The following is a 13483-nucleotide window of genomic DNA, read 5'->3' as shown; positions in this document are numbered from 1 at the left end:
AAATAGAACAGTGGGGACCTATATACCATTAGCTCAGTTAAAACAAGAAACAACTCAAGCATCAGCTACTGCTTCATTATTCATTCTCATCACACAAACTCCATCTTAGGTAACAGATAGAGACGCCAAAGGCCCACTTATATACGTATTGCTGCATAAAGGTTTGGCCAGTCCCCAGGGGGCTGGTGACGTACAATAGCATCAGGCACAGCTGCCACATTTGGGTTAGGTAAAGGCTCAATGGCTATGATCGGACCATTCTCATGTGCATGATTAAGGTGAATTTGCTGTGGTCCTGCATTATTGAGCAGCCCATTCACTTGTGGTGGCTGTTGAATCTCAGGATCCTGAGGTAGAGGTGGAGGGATAGGAACAGCATAAGGGAACTGGGGCGCAACAGCCGGAGCTCGGTCAGCCTCGTACCTGGGTTGACGATGAATCTGCAGCACTACCGCATTGTTGTGTGGCCCATCACCTGATGCATTTCGGTTAAAAGGCCCTTGCTGAATCCGCTGAGGTCTCGCACGAATATGCGGCCCATCACCCCGTGCAAATGGATGATCATTTATGTTGAATGGTCCTCTACCAATGTTGGCCATTCTCTTTACCAAATTTTCTAATGAATATTTCAAAAAGTGGAGGAATGTATTAAACCAATTATTTCTCATAAAATACTACTAATAAAATGAGCTACTACTAATAAAATGAGCTATGACTCCCCTAATCCCTTCAGCTGGGCTGCAGACAAAGCACGAGATCTAACTGACTAACAACAGGTTCTGGAGTTTCTATTAATCTGGAATAGTTTATTTGCAAGTTCTCACGAGAAAATAATTCAGGTTTTAAAAGAGGTTAGTACTACAAAGAGGAGCCACTGGGTGGAGAAAGGAAAAAGGTTGCTGAGAAATACTGTGCATGGTATTACCCAGCCAACTTAAACAATGCAGGAGTAAGCATCACATGGCAGACTGCACTGTTTGGCCATGCAAAAGCCTTACTTACACAGAATCTGAACCTCATTTTTCAAATCAGATAAAGTGGAATCATTTTGTCCGACCCTACTGAACCAGACTGTGGTTCATGTCATGGCGGGCAAAGCCACCCGAGCTGTCATTCAGATCTGACTCTCAGCAACAGTATCTAAGCAACATATCTGATGCTTAACCCTTGTTTGAATCCATCCCCATTTCAGAGTGAGCTTTGTCTACAGGCTTTTATTCCTCCTTTGTCATTACACCAATTCTTAAAATAGTCATTTTCCATTTCATAGGGTCCATTTTGTCACATGTATGGAGTACAGTGAAAGTCTTGCTTGCATGTGCTAACCATTTCATCCGTTAATTTTTTGGAACATTGTTTCATTGTTAGGAGCTGCCATCTACCACGGCAGCACTAGGAAGGAGCCTTCAACAAAGTAGCAGTTGATTGTAGGAGCTGCTGTCATACTGGCTCAATTCCAACATAGTGATTCTCTGTAGGTATGCATGAGTGATCCACTGGCACATGAGCATTCATCTTCATTATCTCTGGTGACAAAAAGGATTTTCTCTCAGCATTCCAGGTTGTTTTATTATTGGGAGCGGTAAAGGAGAAGTTTAAAGATCGTCTTAAGTGAGTGTATACCAGTTTATTGTAGTGTTCAGGCTGGGGACCGTCACACAATTCAAAGTCGGTGAGGAACCCAGCCAACCTTTCTTTGAAACTAAGTGGGGAAAGCTTAATTGGCCATGGGAAGAAAATGCTGGCTGTGTATCAATACACTGACCATGTTAGCTGGTCCATTGATCCACAAGACAGCATTATAAATTACTGTACAATTTACGGATTGCTGAGTCACTGTCATTCGCTGGTGCTCACTTACTAATGCAGTAGGCTTTACGATAGAAAAAGGTGATAATGGAGGCAAGTCAGAGTACAGCAGGCTGAGGGAGAACTTTGTCTTGTGGATCAGGGAGAACCATCTGCAGATCAACATCAACAAGACAAAAGAGTTGGTGGTGTACTTCTAATAATGTTAAGATGTCCCTAAGTCTTGTCACCATCCAGAGCTACAAGTACCTGGGGGTCCAAATGAACAGCAAAATGGACTAGCCTGACAACACAATGGCGCTGTATAAGAAAGGCCAAAGCAGACTCCAGCAATGTGCTGGAGATTTTTTTTTCTTTAAACCAGTTCCTTGTTGCCGGTGTGTTCTGGGGAAGCAACCTGAGTTCAGGTGATACCCAAACAAACATATTAGTAAAGCTTGCTCCATGACAAGACTAACTCTGGAGACTCTAGAGGCTATTATAGAAAAGAGAATGGTGGCAAAATTGGATGCCATCTTAGACAATTCTGTCCATCTCCTCCAGGAAGTGCTTTCTTGGAATACTTTCTGACAAAGGCTTTTACCACCACTGTGTAATAAGAGTAAATCTGGGGATCTTCTCTGCCTGCTGTTATTAGGTGCTTCCTCCCAACATCCCTTCTTTCACCCACCCAGAAGTTGTAGGAACCTAGTATCATAGGGGTGAGGTGAGTGCAATGATTTTTCTCTGTGAAATGTTGTGAGGTTTGTTTGATATACTGGACAAAAGTTCCTCTGCAGTGTCTTGATGCACGTCTACCAGACTGTCCCGCATGACATCAGTACTCTGTGATGTTATAAAATGTGCTGTTGCTATCTACTGTATGTTACTTGAATGAATGTCATGGTTTTGCTGGAGCTCCATCCCTAACTTTTTGTTTTCTATTATTTGTTTGTTCTGCTGTTATTTTGTAAATTAATTGTGTTAATGAAACTTTGTTTGTTCAGTTCCTGCCATATCTATTGTTCTTTAGTAAGAGGAGGAGGCCACTCCGCAGGCTAAGTAACACAAGGTTGTGCTGGACGAGGTTCCTTTGAAACCCCTCACATTAGAACCACCGGAGGGAAGGGAGGAGGGGGAGCTCAGAAAGAAGTGGGAGCAGTAATTGAGGAGGAAAGATCATACAGGGCATAAAACAACAAGAAGTGTGGACTAGATGAGAGAATTAGGTGGAGAGGAAGGTGACCTGTGCTGGGGTATGGAAATCTGAGCCACACTGCATAAAGCTCTCTAGACTGGGTGTTGTATTATGTACTGCCCACTCCTTCAAATCTGCACATATAGGGTTAAGCAGAGTCTCTCTAGTCTGCCCATTGTGCTCCAAGCAAGGCACCTTGGAACACATCATGAGCAGCTGCTTCAAAGCACCTGGTGAGGGATGTAATAGATGGTGGCATGACCAAGTCTTGAAGACTGTTACCAAAACTATCAGTGTAGCCAATTATTTACGCCTCTCTAAGCAGATGATTGCTTTTGTTAGAGCAGGTGAGCAGCCTAAAACCACAGGATAAACATCTGTAGGCATCTTGGCCTCAGCAAGGGATTGTCAGTTGTTGGTGGACCTCAAACAACAGCTGAAGCTGCCCAGCCATGTTGCTGTCACTACCTTGTGACTAGACACTGTTATCTTGCTTGAGGCCGCCAAGCAAGTAGTGATATTTAAGTTGACAACTCAATGAGAAAAACATCTGGAAGAATCCTCTGAGAAAAGGTTGCCAAATGTGTGGAGCTGGTCAGGTAATGTCAGCAACTAGGATGTAGAGTCAAGTGCCACCCTGTTGAGATTGGTTGCTGGAGCTTTCCAGCCTGATCCTTAATCAAGGTTTTCCACCAAAGCAACAAAGAGAACTTCTTGATAGCTGAGGCTCAAGAGAGGAGAGTTGGGGTCTGAGCAACAAGTGTGCCAACCAGACAACAAGCTGGGATTTGATCAGCCACAGCTGTGTCAACTGGATAAGGGTGTATGATGCTGAAACACCCAAAACACCTGATGATTCCAGGAACATCATTGATAACATGTCCAGTTACATCAGTAGATGTATCTGAATATATGTTTTTGTGTATTCTGATTTAATCTCCTTTATTTGGTTTTGTAAGTGTCTTTTATGTTGATTTGTCTTTTTGTCTTTTATGCGGAGGCCAGGAAAGCATAGCCTTTCAACCCTACAAGTAAAACGTTAATGGCGCTGCCATCAGAGGCCTTATTTAACAACTTAGCAGGTCCTAGTCATCTGCTGAGGCATTGAGAAAGTTTCTCTGTGTCATCGACTCCCTTGTTGCACTTGATCAAGTGTGACCCCCAAACTCCACACACAACCGCACCCACAACTGTCTTGGAACTCAGAATGTAACTCAAAAGACTTTTTTATTACACAAAATACCTTCAAAACAGGCTTCTTCTTTCCACAACAAAATTGTTTTACTATTCCTTTCTACTTTTTGGACCTCCACTCCTCTCAGATGAGCTTTGTACTCCTCAACTCTTGACTCACCTGGCTGAGGCAGAGTGGCTCCTTTTCATGCTTCTGGTGCCTCAATGTTGCCTCTAGGGAGCACTTCCAGGTCAAGTGGAACTTTAGTAAAACAGGGGAAGCCTATTCTGAGCAGCATCTCCTGATTGCACCTAAAGATCCCAACATGGTTTCCCTCCAGAACAATGACTCTCATGCAGCCCAGAGGGTAACCAAACCTATGCCACACCAGAGGGACACTGCGACCTAGTGTACAAGGTTAATACCTGGTCTCCTTCTGTCTGTCCATTATCCAGCCCTCCCAACTGAGGCAGGAAACAGAAACCATTCCAGTCAAAAAAGACCATCCTTCCATGTTATCCCTCTATGGCATCTTCCCATCTAGGACAGTGAACAGCAAGTGTGATGGGGTTTTATTCAGCTTCTGTAAACATTTTTTTATTTATCTTGGTTCATGCTGTGTTCTGTATTTCAACTACATGTACATCAATCATATTGATCATTTGTTCTCATATGTATTTACATCATGACCTTAGTAGGAATACCTATTGGACCAATGTTTGCTAATAAGCAGAAGGGGAAGCTCTTGGCATGCTGGCTTATTCCTGGTAAAGAGTCTCTACAACAAGCCACCTTTTGGGATTTCACTGTTATTATGTATACTTTTTGGGCATGCAGATAATTAGTGTTGTGATTTAATAAACAGAATTAACATTAGTAGTATATTGTACATATTTTGGAAAAGGATTCTGAAAGTTAAAAAGTGCCTTTTGAATTGTAGTGTAACAATGAGAAAACTGTTAAATGAGCTCTTTAGCATGAAATGCACAAGATTCCTGCGTGGTATGTGTTTGTTTGCTGGCATTTCTTTTGTTACTTATTGTGGCCAAAAGGAGGCGCCCCAGAGCACCCTTATAGTCAAGGAAAGTGACTTTTATTACACAACAGTACCTTTCGTTGGTTCTTTCTTCAAAGTGCAAAATAATCTCTTGAACAATCTCAATCTCCCTCCACACTCCTCCAGGTAAGGGTTGTATTCCTCCACCCAACTCCACCTCACTTGGATGACGTCAATCTACTTCTTTTATACTGGACCTGGGAGTATTTCTGGTGCTGAATGGCAGAGGCATTTCAGGACCATGTAGGAGTTGCCCAGAGTTGTCCTTTAGGACTACAAATCCCATGGATCTCCGTGGGTGTCCATACTGGGGCCATGCCAGAGGATCACTGCCATCTTTTGTACTACGGAAGGAACTGCTCTTGACAGACAGTCCCCCCAAGTCCATTCATTAATCTTCCACTCTGACTAGGATACAGTAATAATCAAGAACCATCCTGTCCAGGTTACTCCACTACATGCAGTGTCCATCCATTATGGCCTCCCTTCAGGGCCAGGATTAACCCCTCATCCCAGTCGGGGTGCGAGTCCATGCCTTGGGGCACATACATTATTTAAAGTAATAATAATTTATTGAGTATTTAGTATTTATTTTTTTTATTTTTGTATAACTTGTCATGAAACAATGTAAATAAAAACACTACATTTCTGCTAATGTAATTGAATCTATTTAATGTAATAAGATGTTGGAATAAATAGTACAGTATGATGACATAATACTGTAGCATAGTTAAATTAGCCTAATTAATTGCTATCAAGTTTGCTTTGTAACTTTGATATTTTACATAGTAATATTTGGCATTGAAACAATGTGATTTATTCTCCAACTATAAAAATAGTAATTACAGTAAGAATATTAATGCACAAATAGATATAAAGTGGTTATACAGTTTTCTTCTCTACCATGTTTGTGAACATTTTTAGACTTTTAATACTTAAGAAAAAAATCAACATTTTGAGTTTGGAAATGGGATGCCTGGGGTGAGGCCAATTTAATGGATCCAGGAGGGCCGGTCAGGCCTTTTATGTCAGTTTATGGAGCCTGGTCCACGTTTTGTGTTTCATTTGGAAGGATTTCATGACAAAACTACAGACCATACAAAACCAGATGCCGAATCTATACTAATAAAAGGCAAAGCCCTCACTGACTCACTCACTGACTGACTCACTCATCACTAATTCTCCAACTTCCCGTGTAGGTGGAAGGCTGAAATTTGGCAGGCTCATTCCTTACAGCTTACTTACAAAAGTTAGGCAGGTTTCATTTCGAAATTCAAAGCGTAATGGTCATAACTGGAACATATTTTTTGTCCATACACTGTAATGGAGGAGGCGGAGTCACGTATCGCGTCATTACGCCTCCTACGTAATCACGTGAACTGAAAACAAGGAAGAGATTTACAGCACGAGTCACACGCGGGAACGAAGGTAAATGACGTTAATTTTTGACTGTCTTTTAATACTGTGTAAGCATACATATTAACACGTGCAAGTAAACGTGTGCATTTACGGGGTGATTTCTCAGGCTTAAAAGCTCGCCTTTTATGAAACGCGGGAACAAAGGTAAATCATGTTCTTCACTGTCTTTTAATACTGTGTAACCATACATATTAACACATGTGCAATTAAACGTGTGCATTTACGGGGTGATTTCTCAGGCTTAAAAGCTCGCCTTTTACTAAAAAGGTAAATGCAAAACTATTTTCAATCATTCTATGATCTGCTTCTCACAACTGAAGGCACCGTGGCTGATGTTACGTCACTTGCTGTCCAACCATAAGCGTTACCTGCTAGGTAACCGGACACTCATTTCACTCCCTTTCGGGAATCGAACCTCTCAGGTTTTCTTTTGTTCTTAATTAAAATTTAAAACCAATACTTCACCGCTGCTAAGCCCCTCTAGCGCTAACGTCTGAGGTTCGATTACCGTAAGCAACTGCAGTGAGTGTGTAATTACATTCACGGCATTCGTAGTCTGATTCACAATCTGATTGTATGGGTGCTTACTTCCAGGTAACGCTTACATTTGGCCACCAAGTCAGCTCGAAGTGATCACTCGAGTAAAGGCAGCTTCACAAAAAAACTGATCCTTAACAAACTGTTATTAGTATATTTTCCCTCAATTTAAAAACGTTTTATTTTCTTCTTAATAAAAATTTTAAAGCGGTACTTCGCCGGTGCGAAGCGCGTGGATTTCACCGACTGACACATACAGACATATTCATGAGTGCAGGTACTTCGGAAAGAAAGCACCGCGTAAACCTAAACTTTAAATTAACTTCATAGACCTACAAAAGGTTGCCATTCATTTGAGGCAAGATTGCTTTTCTTCTGTACAACTATACGTTGCATTCTCAAAAGAGTGTGCTTGCACGGCTTCGGATATACATATATATATATATGTATGTCTATATATAAATATGTAAGCTTATAAGTACTGCCTTACTTCTCTTTAAGAAAGGAAGATGTAATGATACTTGATTTAAATGATTCCATGTCTTCCTGGGTTTGCGTAGCTTATTGTCTAAAAAGGAGAAACCCTCATTTATAAAATTTTGCTGCAGATGACTTAGCTTATTGTCAATATCTTTACACGTTTTTTTAACACTTATTGACTGAAACGTGCTTTCACGAAAAAAGTTACGGCTTTGCTACAGGATACACCCTCCACAAGTTAAGCAAGTAAAAATAAAATATATATTTCTGTTTTATTTAAACCTTTTAAGTTCGTATGCATAGCCCCATTTGGCTGTTTAATTTTTTTTTTTCTTTCTTCAGTAATATTTAATCTCCTTAAAGAAAAAGAACATATCCATTTTACTTTTTTTCTATCTCTGTAGTAATATTTTAGTGTAAAACAATAACCAGTATTTAAAGTTTTTATGTTACTTTATACATTTATTTTACACAATGTTGAAAAATTAATAAAAAAGCTACATATTTTGGCAGCTGCTGCTTTCATTTTCAATAAAATGAAAAAAGCTCTCCAAGAGAAAACGTCAATAAAGAAGAAACAGTTTGCACTATCTAAAAATCAGAAACCCTCATTTATAAAAGTTTGCTGCAGATGACTTAACTGAAAATAAATGAATAGTTCCTATGTGTATAATACATATTTATCTATTTTACTTATGCCTTTATTCCACCAACTTACAACATCTGAGGTACAATTTGTTACATTACTTTTGTTTTTTGCACAACATGCAGGTGAAGTGACTTCCTCAGGGTCACACAGTGGTGTCAGTACCAGGATTTGAACTATGAATATGTATATATATATATGTATATATATATGTGAATGTATGTATGTATATATATATATATATATATATATATATGTATATATGTAGATATGTGTATATGTAGATATGTATATAAGTATATATGTTTATGTATATATATGTTTACATAACCTCTTTAACACACTACTTCTCCGCTGCGAAGCGCGGGTATTTTGCTAGTTAGTAATATACAGTAATATACAAAATAATATTAAAAAGCACATTATGTACATCAACCTTAAAGCCTGGCTTGACTCTGTCCTTATACTGTGCCAGCCATTCCTGTTTGGCAACTCTGTATGGACTAGGTAAATGCATCACAATGTCCACAGGCCATAGGTGTACTGCATGGATTGAAAAAATCAGACTAGAAAAAACATTAAAGAGAGCAAAAGATTGACTAACCCAAAATCATTTGTCAAAGAACAGGCCAAGGTCAAAACTGAAAACCCAGACTCAGTAAACAAAGCCCAAAATGTGATCCAAAAGCACAGTCAAAAGGACTGCTAAGTAATAAAGCCAAAAGACACTAAAATATTAAACACTGCAAAAAAATCTTCATTGTTATCCAGAAACGTAGACAACAGGAGATGTGCGACTCTGACCTTTTCTACTGTCGAACAAGTGAGATCACATGACAAAGCCTCTTATTGTCACATGCTAGTAGCAGACATAACAACCACAAGGGAAACAAAATGGCAGTGTGCCAAGACTTCAGATATTTTTGACAAACTGAAAATCACTGCAAATAATAAAGCTAATTCCAGAAATGGGCTCCATGTATTCTGAAACCTCTAAAAAGATGAAAACAATGTAGAAATACAATACATGGAATTGTCATATTTAAGCCAGGTTTCCTCCCTTGGCTTATGTTAAATTTTTCTTTCGTCTTTTTTTATATATTTGTTTACATTATTTGTCTAATTATGCATTCTCAGTAAATTTTATTTTGTCTATTATTTAGCTTCTATGTGGGTAAATGTGTTCTGTTTTTTTTTTTTTGTTGATGGACCCCTGAAGAGGTAGGGCCCCCATTGCCTCACCACAAGAAACTGTCCCCAACCTATACATGGAAAGTGGGAAAGTGAGTTACCCGCAATTCATTTGAGTGTGCTTTGGTGGAGGACAGTTTAGCGTAGAAGAAGAATGTTCTCCTCAGCACCATGTATTTTGTGTGTTTAGTAAATTAAAATTTTTATAATAACTATTTTGTAACTTGCCAGTGAGAGACGCTTTGGCTTATGAACTAATAAAAATATGTTATTCCAGGGTTCAGGAGAAATAGTGTCCACATGAATAAAATCTAAGCTGTTTCTTGTTTTCCCTTTCTCACAGTGAATGTTTCAGGGACAAGGTCACAAGGCTGCAGAAAGTACATGTGGTTTATGCAAAGGCGTCTCTCCTGTGCTTAGCTTTGAGAACACAGATAATGCTTAGCTCAACAGACATATTGTTTAACTTTACTGGTTTGATAAGGATGTTCTTTCTGTCTTATTAATCATGAAATGCTGAATTATAAAAACCCCTCCTAATTTTTTCTCGGTGTTCAAATTGAGTTTTGCGGCAATAAGTTATGCTCTTTTGAATCTCTACTTACTGTGACTCCGAATGAATAAAATAGAGAATTGAGAAATATTATCTGCCTGTTGTCAGTGTGCCTTTTTCGTCCACATTAGTATTGCAAGTGTTGCCCTTATTTTGATTTTTTTGGTTTGTTGAAAATTTGGCCCCTCTTTAGATTTTGTTTGCTGGATTTTATATTGGGACATTGTCACTTTTAGGCAAATCATTTTTCCTTGATATATGTTTTTATCATTTAATATTTTCCTATTTTTGTTAATAAATTTCCTTGTGTAAAGATGATTTTGTGGCCCATCACTCTACAAGCCACTGGTTTATAGTAACAATCTCTTTTGTGAGGGAATTTTAAGTATATTTTATTGATTCTATATTTTGTCACGCATGTTCATTAGAGGTTAACACTATCGCTCTAGGACACAAGGGGGTGTTGTCACTGACAACATTATCTCTTTTTCAAACCACAGCTCTTGATTAATGAGGGCAACTGCCTCCGCCCCTTCTGGTCCGAGGACTTTAATACCAAGACACTCCTGGAAGGTGGCATCACATTTGGGAAAGAGCAGACCGCTGGAGAGAGCTCCGACCTAACCTGAGTGTTCTACAGAGCGACCCCACCCTGTTTCTGAGGCTCTACAACCTGCTTTTTGTTCGTGTTTTGCGCAATCATGTGCTTGTTTATTTTGACTTGCTGCCACAGATATTTAAAGGGACGATTTCATTTTGGACTGGTGTGTTCCCTCAGTTGGACTGGTGTGTTCCCTCAGTTTGAGTTATCATCAACTGAGGGAACACACCATTCCAAAATGAAATCGTTCCTTATTAGTTATTATTACTGCATCAAGTGACAGCAAGTAAAGGTTGATTCATATTTGCTACGGCTATAGTAATAATCTGTGGTGCGTTCCCAAAAACTTTACAATGCATGTACATTACATTCGAGCTATATATTTGTGTGCTTCCCCAAACCCCTGTTAACAGGCCACTTTCTGAGCAAGTGCAAGGTACTACTTTGTTACCCTTGCCCCTGAAGTTGCCAATAGGAAATCATCATAAATTGATTAAAAACAGTTGAGTAGTAATGCTTTCATAATGAGATGATGCTTTAATCCTGCTGTAGAATGAAGTAAAATTGGTAAAAGTAATACGAAATAAACATATCATACTTTAATAACCAAATACGACAAAGTGATGAGTACAAAATTGGACACCTGTTATTTGTAATGCTGCATTCACACGTCATTGGACAAACGATAAATACAAATTCCACTTAAACGCCCTATGAACTCAGAGCTATGAGTCGGACAATTCGGAGCAGACGTAGCTGCCAGAATGCTCTGAGTTGTGATGGAATGCTGACCATTCACCTTAGTCATCTGTATAAAATACACAATTTAACCTGGTCAGCCGGAAAACACTTTTTTTGTGGTTGAACTGCATTTTGGAGCAAAGTGATATACAGTACATGTTCAATATATTTAGTGTGCTCTTCATTTCTGTGGAAGACAATGCAGTTAATTGCCTTCTTTGCAGATCAAGTTAAAAATGAACAGCAACTGTGCATATTTCTGAAAAGTCTAAGCAGAAATTCACATGAACAATTGTGAAATGTCACAACCTGGAGCTTGGAATACTCTGACTTATGAACGCAGCATCACATAAAAGCAAAAGAACTGACGGACACACACTGTAGAAGCAACCTCCACTTTTTCTGAAACAGAGCTTGTTGTATTTTAGATAATATCATTTGCTAAGGCACGTGGGACAAACAGACACCACTTGGACAGCCTTGAGGTAATTTGTAAATGGTTTGTGTATATATTTAATTGCATGATATTTTTTTTCTCAGTCCTTAAGAGCAAGAGAGAAAGGAATGGGAAGTTAAACTTGAGCTAAAATGCAACACATTTACAACATGGTTTAAATAAAGACAAGAGTTTTATAACAAAATATGAGGATTGTTTACATCTCTCTGACTGACCAGACGACCTGACTACAGATCTACAGTGTATGGAAAAACTCATCAAAAACTTTAAAAGACTTTGTTGAACAGTTATTTGATCAAAAGATCTTGATTATACATTATTTTCAGTCAGTCATTGTCCAACCCACTAACACAGGGTGACGGGGGTGTGCTGGAGCCAATCCCAGCCAGCACAGGGCACAAGGCAGGAACAAATCCTGGGCAGGGTGCCAGCCCACTGCAGGACACACACACACACTTTAGGATCACCAATGCACCTAACCTGCATGTCTTTGGACTGTGGGAGGAAACCCACGCAGACACGTGGAGAACATGCAAACTCCACGCAGGAAGGACCCGGGAAGCGAACCCAGGTCTGCTTACTGTGAGGCAGCTGCGCTACCACTGCGCCACCGTGCTGCCTGCTACATTGTTTTCCTCTCTTGCTAAATGAATTTTAGCCTGGAGAAATCTATTAATCTTTACACCTAAGATGTCTCACTTAAAGGTTTTCCAATGTTGTATCTGTCCTGGTGTCCATATAAACACAGGGAATTTAAGTTTCTGTATTACATCTTGCCTGAAGAAGGAGCCCGAGTTGCCTCGAAAGCTTGCATATTGTAATCTTTTTAGTTAGCCAACAAAAGGTGTCATTTTGCTTGACTTCTCAGTCAGTCCTTAAATGAAATGAATAAATTCCATAATGCATTAAATATTCCCATACTCCTTTGGGACAGTGTACAGTTTATTTCTCAAATATAACTTCAGTATAATTCAAAGCAAACAAAGTTTCTTAACTTTAAACTTCTGTATTATGTAAAAATGGTAGTGGTGATGGCTTGCACAGCCTTCACCCAGGCCTGTTATACACCCATATACCCATGCTGCCCAGTCCCATCAATGGGCAGGGGAACGCCTACTCTAACAACTATCATAATGCAGCATGGCAGAGGAGAAAAATCTGATGCCACTCTGAAGACAGCAGAAGCACACTTTGAACATGTATGCTTGTGCTCAGGCCTTGCATTCCACCAGGCTACTGATTCGCTCATGTGCTCTGTTGTATTGGTCTTTGGCTGCCAGCAGGAAGTTAATCTCCCGAAATTTACCCTGCAATTTTCATCTTTCCGTTTTGTTTTGTTCCATAAGTATCTGCGGTACAGAAAATCTGCATGTCAAGAGTAAAGTTAGCTGCAGCCTTTGAGCACAGATTCCTCAAATGTTTTAAGGAATATAGAAGTATTACCAACCTGTAAATTAAACACACTATGTGCAAATTATATTTATTTATTTGCAAAATATAGCCTTACAAATGCATTAATGTGGCTCACTGTGAAATTGATTTCACCTCAAGTATAAACCTTAGCATTTTATGCAAATTATATTTATTTATTTGCAAAATATAGCCTTACAAATGCATTAATGTGGCTCACTGTGAAATTGA

Source organism: Erpetoichthys calabaricus, chromosome 15 (assembly GCF_900747795.2).
Source record: "Erpetoichthys calabaricus chromosome 15, fErpCal1.3, whole genome shotgun sequence".
Taxonomy (NCBI): domain Eukaryota; kingdom Metazoa; phylum Chordata; class Cladistia; order Polypteriformes; family Polypteridae; genus Erpetoichthys; species Erpetoichthys calabaricus.
Note: the sequence above shows the minus strand (reverse complement) of the source record.